This window comes from Rhineura floridana, chromosome 11 (assembly GCF_030035675.1).
Source record: "Rhineura floridana isolate rRhiFlo1 chromosome 11, rRhiFlo1.hap2, whole genome shotgun sequence".
Taxonomy (NCBI): Eukaryota; Metazoa; Chordata; class Lepidosauria; order Squamata; family Rhineuridae; genus Rhineura; species Rhineura floridana.
This window is the reverse complement of record NC_084490.1, coordinates 50128214-50136054: the sequence shown is the minus strand read 5'-3', so window position 1 is coordinate 50136054 and position 7841 is coordinate 50128214. Positions and strand designations below refer to the sequence as shown.

The 7841-nt window shown below is 44.4% G+C and overlaps 1 protein-coding gene across 2 annotated transcripts in view; it reads left to right on the top strand.

The window, feature by feature from the left end:
• The first annotated feature begins 460 nt into the window (after positions 1-460).
• RARA (retinoic acid receptor alpha) overlaps positions 461-7841 on the top strand; it is a 227054-nt gene continuing 219673 nt past the window's right edge. Inside the window, exon 1 of one of the 2 annotated variants that reach the window (XM_061589346.1) lies at positions 461-670. The gene's annotated coding sequence lies outside the window, so the exon portion shown is untranslated. The remainder of the gene's footprint in view (positions 671-7841) is intronic. The other variant, XM_061589344.1, reaches the window with a different exon arrangement.

Sequence of the window (7841 nt, the reverse complement as noted above, 5' to 3'; positions counted from 1 at the left end):
TTTTTTAAAAAAAATCGCTCCACTATGAACTTCAATTTTTTTTTTAAAAAAATGTTTTTTAAACAAATTAAAACAAACCGAAACTAAATGCCGAAATGTTGCTTAACTTCGAATTTATGTGAACTTTTTTTTAATCTCCTAGTGGATGACAACCCTTAAGATTCAGTCAGAAGGGCACGATCTGCCCAGAAGTTGTCCTGCGCAACTCTCATGGTCCTTGTGGAGCAGATCTTCCGAGGTGGGTGCCGCCCAAGGATAATACACCACGTTGCTCTGATTGCCAGGGAGCAATCATAAGCATACCGCAAAAGCGGTTTCATCAGCTTCTATTGATTTCTAGCTCTGACTTGTGGCAGCAAACTTTGGCCTCTTTCCCCCGCCCCGACCCGCCCGTTTCTTCCCAAGTGACCTTTGCCACTTAATGAAAGTTTCAAAACAAACCCAGCGGCCGGCGCCTTTCGCTGTTTGGTCACAGCTGTGGGTAGCGGCGGGTTTGGGAAGGACGGCAGGGCGTTAGGACCCAGTGGGAACGGACTTCGGCTTGCGGCGTTAGCAGACACTCCATGCACTGAGCTAGACAGAGAGGGAATCCTGTTTTCCACCAAGAAGGGCTTCCCCCAGGACCTGAGGAGACCCAGCTCCCCTGGCAGCCCCCCTTATCCTCGACCAGGTAAGAAAGCTCCGCTCTGACTCTCACTCCACTTAAATGCCAAAAAAAAGGTAAAAAACCTCGCTGCGCTCAGGATCCAAAGAGAACGCTTTGCCATTTATGTTTTTATTTTTGAAAAACGAAATGTTAAAAACCTTCCTTTTTTCTTTCTCTGTTTGATCTGACTTTCCACAGCCTCCAGGGTACCTCCTTTGCAGATGCTGGCCACGCAGGTGCTTCTGCCCACTCAAACGTTGTCTGTGGGAACTGGGGGGCTGGATCTGACTGCTCCAGTTCTTGGGTTAATTCCCTGCCCTCCCCCGCAAGTGCGCCTCTTTAAATCCAGCCATGGACTTCCCTTTCAGTGCGGGAGGGAATCCAGATCCACCCCAGCAAGCCTTTCCAGGGGATGCTGACAGAGTTGGAGTAATGTTATGAGGGTAGTGATCCTCAGAACTTTGGATCTTACTCCTTGCGGTAGTTTTTGGTGCTAACTTTGCTTCTGTTGGTTCAGCACCTATTCCTGTAGTTGGTGTGCTGAGAAAAATAGTTTCAGGATGGTATTGGTAGGGCAGATAGCTGGACTTGGACTGAGGAGACCCAGGTTCAATTGCTGCTCTGCTATTCAGGACATCTCGGGGCATGCCATTCTCTCTCAACCAAATCTGAAGGCTGTGAGGATGTAATGGGGTAATGTCAAGCACACTCCCAGGTACAGTGAGATGTACATTTTTTAAAATGTCAGCTGGAAGTTATTACTTTAGCCTGTGGCCCTCTAGGTGATTCTGAACTACAACTCATCAGCTCCAGCTAGCAGTTGTAGTTCAGCAACATCTGGAGGGCCATAGGTTAGCCACCCCATTTCAGATGAAGAACTTGAGGCCGCCAATGTTGCACCCAGCAAATCTGTGGCTGAGGTGGGACTTGATCATAGTCTTCCATGGCCAACAACTTCCTAGCCCATTGGACTTCACAAGATGTTTTCTGAGTTGTGTTGAAATGGATGTCTGGGTTCAAATTCAGTTCTAATCATAGATTGCTGGGTGGCATTGGACAGGTTTCCTCTGCTGGCCTAAGTCAGGGCTAGTCCTACTATTAGGCAAATGAGATGGTTGTCTCAGGTGGCAGATGCTGGGGGGGAGCAGCACCAAGGTGTTGAAGCTGTTGTGACATGTGGTCTGCCTTCCACCCCCTAAGCTAGCCTGCTTCCCTTAGGTATGGTGAAGGATGCTGTGCTGAAGATTCAACTGCCAGTTCAGTTGGGTTTTGTACATGGAATGGGAGAGGGGGTGCCACTTTTCCCTTTGCCTCAGGCAACAAAATGCTTCGGCTTCAGTTACCTCATCTGCAAAATGGGTGATTAGTTATGCCCACTGTTTGTAGGGATTTTACAAGGCAACACAAGGTAGAAGCACTGAGCACTTTGCACAATCAAAAGTGATTTGCATAGGTGACTCAGTGTCTGAGATGGGAAGGCGAGACACATGACACAGGCAAGAAGTGTGAGTTGTACAATGCTCTGGTTTGTTCTCTGTGTACTCCAAGCCCCAGCCACTTATCCTAGCTTCATACTCTGCTCCCCACCCCCCACAGATACCCACCCAAGGAGCTGTTCCAAAAACTGCATCATCCACAAATTTCCTCTTTGGGATGTTTCCCAGGCAATCTCCAGAATATCTGCTTGGATCTTTCTAGCAGAAAATACACCAGATTAATCCCCAGGGGTCCAGAAAGACTCCTATAGCAGCAGAGTTCCTCTCTGGTAGGGCTGGCTGGGTCTGATAGGAGTTGTAGTCAGGCAGAGCAGTCCAACTCAGGGGAAGCCTGCATAAGTGGTGCTGGCGCGAGATAAGCCGGTGTAAAGTTCCGCCACATCCAGTTGCCATACAGAACCCTCTAGGTTGGCTGGACGCCAGCTCAGCCGGAAGCTGCACACAGGGACCAAAAAGTAAATTCCTGCTTTCCCAAAGTACCCCTGTTGGGGAGTAAGCCCTCTCCATTGACTTCTGTTGTATTTGTTTTCTTAGATTGACCTTTTTCCCAGCATAACTTTTGCCTGAATTGGGATCTGCAGGAGAGCTCTGACCATGAGTTGGATGTGGCCTAAGTCCTCTCACCTTGGCCCCTCCCCTGACACCCCCCCAAATGCCCCCAGAACACCCATTTCGGGGACTTATGCCAGCTTTGCTTGTGCCGGTCTTGGCTGGGCCAGCTAAGCCTTACTAAGCCGGGCTTACACCACCATAGCCCAGCTGAGCTGGGACCCAGCCAGCTCAGCTGGAGATCCGCCATGGCCATCTCCCCTCAGCTGGTGTAAATGTGAGTTGGATTGCACCCTTTACACATCTGGAAGGCACCAGTTTGAAGAAGATTTCTGTAGGAAAGGCTAATAAAGCATTTGGGGCTTTCTGGAGGGGGAAGGCAAATAATATGAAGAGAGATCAAGACAAAGTTTTATATATTAAAAAGTGTGGCCCTGCTCTGGTTGCCCCCACTAAAGTAAATGGAGTGGGTGGCTACCAGGGAGAGGACCTTTTCAGTGGTGGCACCCCAGTTGTGGAATGTCCTCTCCACAGAGGCTGCCTGGCTCCTTCTTTATAGTCACTCTGGTGCCAGGTGAAGACTTTTTAAAAATTCTCCCAGGCCTCATATTAATTAATTAATTAATTAATTCTCTCTTTCTTTTGTGAGTGTGTGAACACACACATACACACACACAGAGACCTATCTATAGACGGTTTTGAATAGTTGTTTATGTGCTGTGTAACTTTTTATTTGGTCACCTGGTTTTATTCTGTCTGCTGGACATTTTTAATCGGCAAATGATTTTACGATATTGTTATTTTATTATGTATTTCAATAGTATCTTATATTTTTATGTTTCTGTGTTGTCCAGAGCAATGTTTTGGGGTGACCTTATATAAATATAGTAAACAAGAGAAATTTCTCTCCCTCATCATTGTTGTTATTTGCCTTCAAGTCGATTATGACTTATGGCAACCCTATGAATCAGCAACCTCCAATAGCATCTGTCATGAACCACCCTGTTCAGATCTTGTAAGTTCAGGTCTGTGGCTTCCTTTATGGAATCAATCCATCTCTTGTTTGGCCTTCCTCTTTTTCTACTCCCTGCTGTTTTTCCCAGCATTATTGTCTTTTCTAGTGAATCATGTCTTCTCATTATGTGTCCAAAGTATGATAACCTCAATTTCATCATTTTAGCTTCTAGTGATAGTTCTGGTTTAGTTTGTTCTAACACCCAATTATTTGTCTTTTTCACAGTCCATGGTATGCGCAAAGCTCTCCTCCAGCACCACATTTCAAATGAGTTGATTTTTCTCTTATCTGCTTTTTTCACTGTCCAGCTTTCACATCCATACATAGAGATCGGGAATACCATGGTCTGAATGATCCTGACTTTGGTGTTCAGTGATACATCTTTGCATTTGAGGACCTTTTCTAGTTCTCTCATAGCTGCCCTCAGAATCCAAAGTCAGCCAATTAAGCTGATAAGTGCCCCCCGCAAGTTTGCCAAAAAGAAATCTGGCTTTCTGGAATTCATATCCTTATAACAACTACCATGAGAGGTGGTGATGACTACCTGCATAAGATACAAACAGAAAAAAGTTCCACTCTCCTTAACAGAATACAAGTTCAAAAATACAGAGATACGTAAAATACTAACTTGTGAGATTACAAAAAATTATGGAATATTAAGGGTGGTATTCAGTGCTGGTTCTACTCAGAGTAGACCTATGGAAGTTAAGAGACATGATTAACTTAGGTTGATTAATTTCAGTGTGTCTACTCTGAGTAGGACTTAGCTGAATACAACCCTTAATATTTGTAGTGTATATTTTATCTTCTATAATATTATACATTTATTTTCATCTTTGTAAACTCACAATTATTACCTTAATTCTATCTTTTTGCACCTGTTATCCTTTTTTAAAGTCTTATCAGTGGCTATTTGCTATGACAACTAAATGGAGCTTCAGTTCCATGTACAGGAGCCCATGCCTCTGAAACCTAGATACTAAGGATAAATAGCAGAGGAAGGCCATCAGCTTCATGCCATGCTTGTGAGCCTCTCCCGAGGGCATCTGGCTAGCTGTTGTTGAGAAGAGATTGCTGGGTTAGGTGAACCCTGATCTAGTGGTCCAGCAAGGCATTTCTTGATACTGTAGTGCAAAGAAACAATACCTGAAGTTCTAAGGAATTAGAGGCATTCCACATGAACTTTACATCTCTCCTTTTGAATTTTATGTGCAATGCCAAAGCTGTCTCTCTGTTACTGTGCCACCCATTTTGCTGTAGAGTGAGAGGCATTCATGAGGAAGTCACATTTGTTGGCAAAATGCAACCCTCCTCCTCTCCCTATCCCATGCTGCCCAGAGAAAAGAGGTTTTTTTAGAGAAAAGGAAGAAAGCAGGTAGCTGGGAATAAATTTTTGAAAAACCTCTGATGGTGGTTTGCTGAACAGGGCTGCTGAGGTTGTGCTGGTGGCATAATCTGTGTTCTCCATCCTAACTCCTAAACCAGATTTTTGGGGGATGGTTACAGTGGGCTCTGCCTCTGTATCATGTGGATATACCTGGTGTAGTGATGCACCTGGTCTGTTTTGCCACTTGCCCCTTCCCAAAATTGATATGCATCATCATGGCTTCTAAAGCCTCCAGATTCTTCTTGTCTCTCCACACACACACAACATGGATCATACAGCTAGAATCTATCGTATTTGGTTGCCTGGCCAGGAGGGGGAGTGATATTGTAATGGCTCCTTAGAGGAGTGGGAAGAGCCTAGAATCGGAGCTCCTCCAAGTTCCAGTTTTAAAACTTAGGTGCTCTCTAGGAAACCTGTTTATCGAGCATTCATCCTGATTTGTTTGCTTAAAGTCTGGTTTGTCTGAGAGGAGGTTAAGCATTTGTTACCCCACACTGTTCCAGTGCATTTTCCTTCACTTTCCTTATTGGAAAAAAGGAAGGTTTTTTGGGGGGAGGGAGTGGGTTTGTTGCACAGGAACACCAGATCAATTTTAATTGCATACCCTGAATTTGCTGGTATGTGAAATAGTGACAATTTTCAAGTGCTGTAATTCACATATACATGAAAATCACTGGATTTCTCATAGCTTTGCCTTGCCAAGCAAGGTGTGTCAGGCCCCGTCACTGTGTGGTTTTAGGTGGCTGGTAAAGACATGTTTGTTCGAAAAGGCCTTTGGCTGATTATTTTTCTCTCTGGTGCTTGGTTGTGTTGGAATTATTAGTTTGGTGGCAGATTTTCCATTTTTGAGATATAATAATAATTGGTTATTACTTGAAAAACATTAATATTAGAAATATTGTTTTAGTATTTTGACTTGTTAGCCATCTTGAGTTCCCTGGAAAGAAGGCAGGATGTCAATTTTTAAAATCAGTCAATAAAAGAAATATTCAATGTGCAATCAAATCACAGTAGTATTTGTTGATGGACTCTACTGAATGCCAGAGCTGGGAGTGATGACTCTTCCAACCCTGTTGCTTTGCCCTGTCAAATAGTCTGTGCCTCCAGCACCTACTGAGCAGCAGGTGCAGTTTCCTGCATCTCTGTATTACAGTGGCTGCCACATGTGCCCACAGAGGCCTTTCCTGGTGACCACAGATCCCTTCTACCTCTTCTCCTACTGAAATTCGGCTTGAAAGAAGCATTCTGTGGTAGCCAACAGGGTCTGCTTGGCTGTAGTGTGCTTGTGGTGCCCACAACAGTTTCTCCAATTTGCAAATATGCCCATGGCCCAAAAAAGATTGGCAACTCCTGCTGTATTAGCTGCCTGGTGGTTGTTCAAGACACAGAAGCCAAGCGTTGCCCCTAGTCATGGACCGGCACATGGGCGGTGGATACAGACTCAGTCATCCTGGCTCAAGGACCGAGGTAGTTGAGTAGTTCGGCAGCTATATCCACAACTGAGCAGTCCTACTCAGGATCCACTCTGCTCACCGCGTATGGGGAGGGGGCTAGAAAAGGTGCCCCAAACATAGTCTGCCTCATCTCTCTCCCTGACTGGATTACCACGTCCAGTGGGGTCACTACTTAGCAGTCGGAAAAGACAATTGAATTTTGGAACATGGAATATACGGACATTACAGATAGGGAACGTCCTGAATGCAGGACTGCCATCATCGCAAGGGAGTTGAGATGTTTTAATATTGACATAGCAGCACTCCAAGAAACTCGAAGAGGAGGAGAAGGACAACTGAAGGAAGAAAAAGAAGGTTATACCTTCTTCTGGAAAGGACTGCCTGAACAAGAACAACGAATACATGGAATAGGCTTTGCTATTAAAAATAATCTTATGAAGTTCTTGTCAGAAGTTCCTATTGGTATTAATGAACAACTCTCAACTCTCCAGTTAAAACTTGCCCCAAACCAGCTGGCAACTATTGTAAGTGCTTATGCACCAACATTAGATGCTGATGAAGACATCAAGGAAAATTTTTATAACCAGCTGGACATGATCTTATCAGAGATACCTAAGGAGGATAAAATTATCCTCTTGGGCGATTTCAATGCAAGAGTTGGGCGTGATTTCGATTTATGGCCAGAAACCACTGGGAAAGAGGGAGTTGGCAATAGCAACCTGAATGACATTCTACTTCTGACTAAATGTGTAGAGCATAAGCTTGTTATTACAAACACACTCTTTCACCAGAAAAATAAATTAAAAACATCATGGAATCACCCTCGGTCAAAACACTGGCATCTCCTAGATTACATAATTGTACATGCCAGAGATCATTGTGATGTTCTCATTAGGGCCATGACGAGTGCTAATGACTGCTGGTCAGATCACCGATTAATTCAATCCACTATGGCCGTTAATATTGTTCCTCAACGTAGGCTCCAAAGAAGAAAACCAAGGCATAAAATGAACATCCATGCCCTTCAAGATCCTCTTAAGTGAGCCTGCTTTCAAACAACTCTCAAGAAACATCTACCAGAGCTTGGAAAAGTTACTTTTTTGAACTACAACTTCCATCAGCCCAATCCAGTGGCCATGCTGGCTGGGGCTGATGGGAGTTGTAGTTCAAAAAAGTAACTTTTCCAAGCTCTGCATCTACCGACGGAACTCCCTGAAAATGTCGAGGAACACTGGATAAAACTGAAGACATCCATTATTGCAGCATGTGAACAAACTATTGGATACCAAACTAA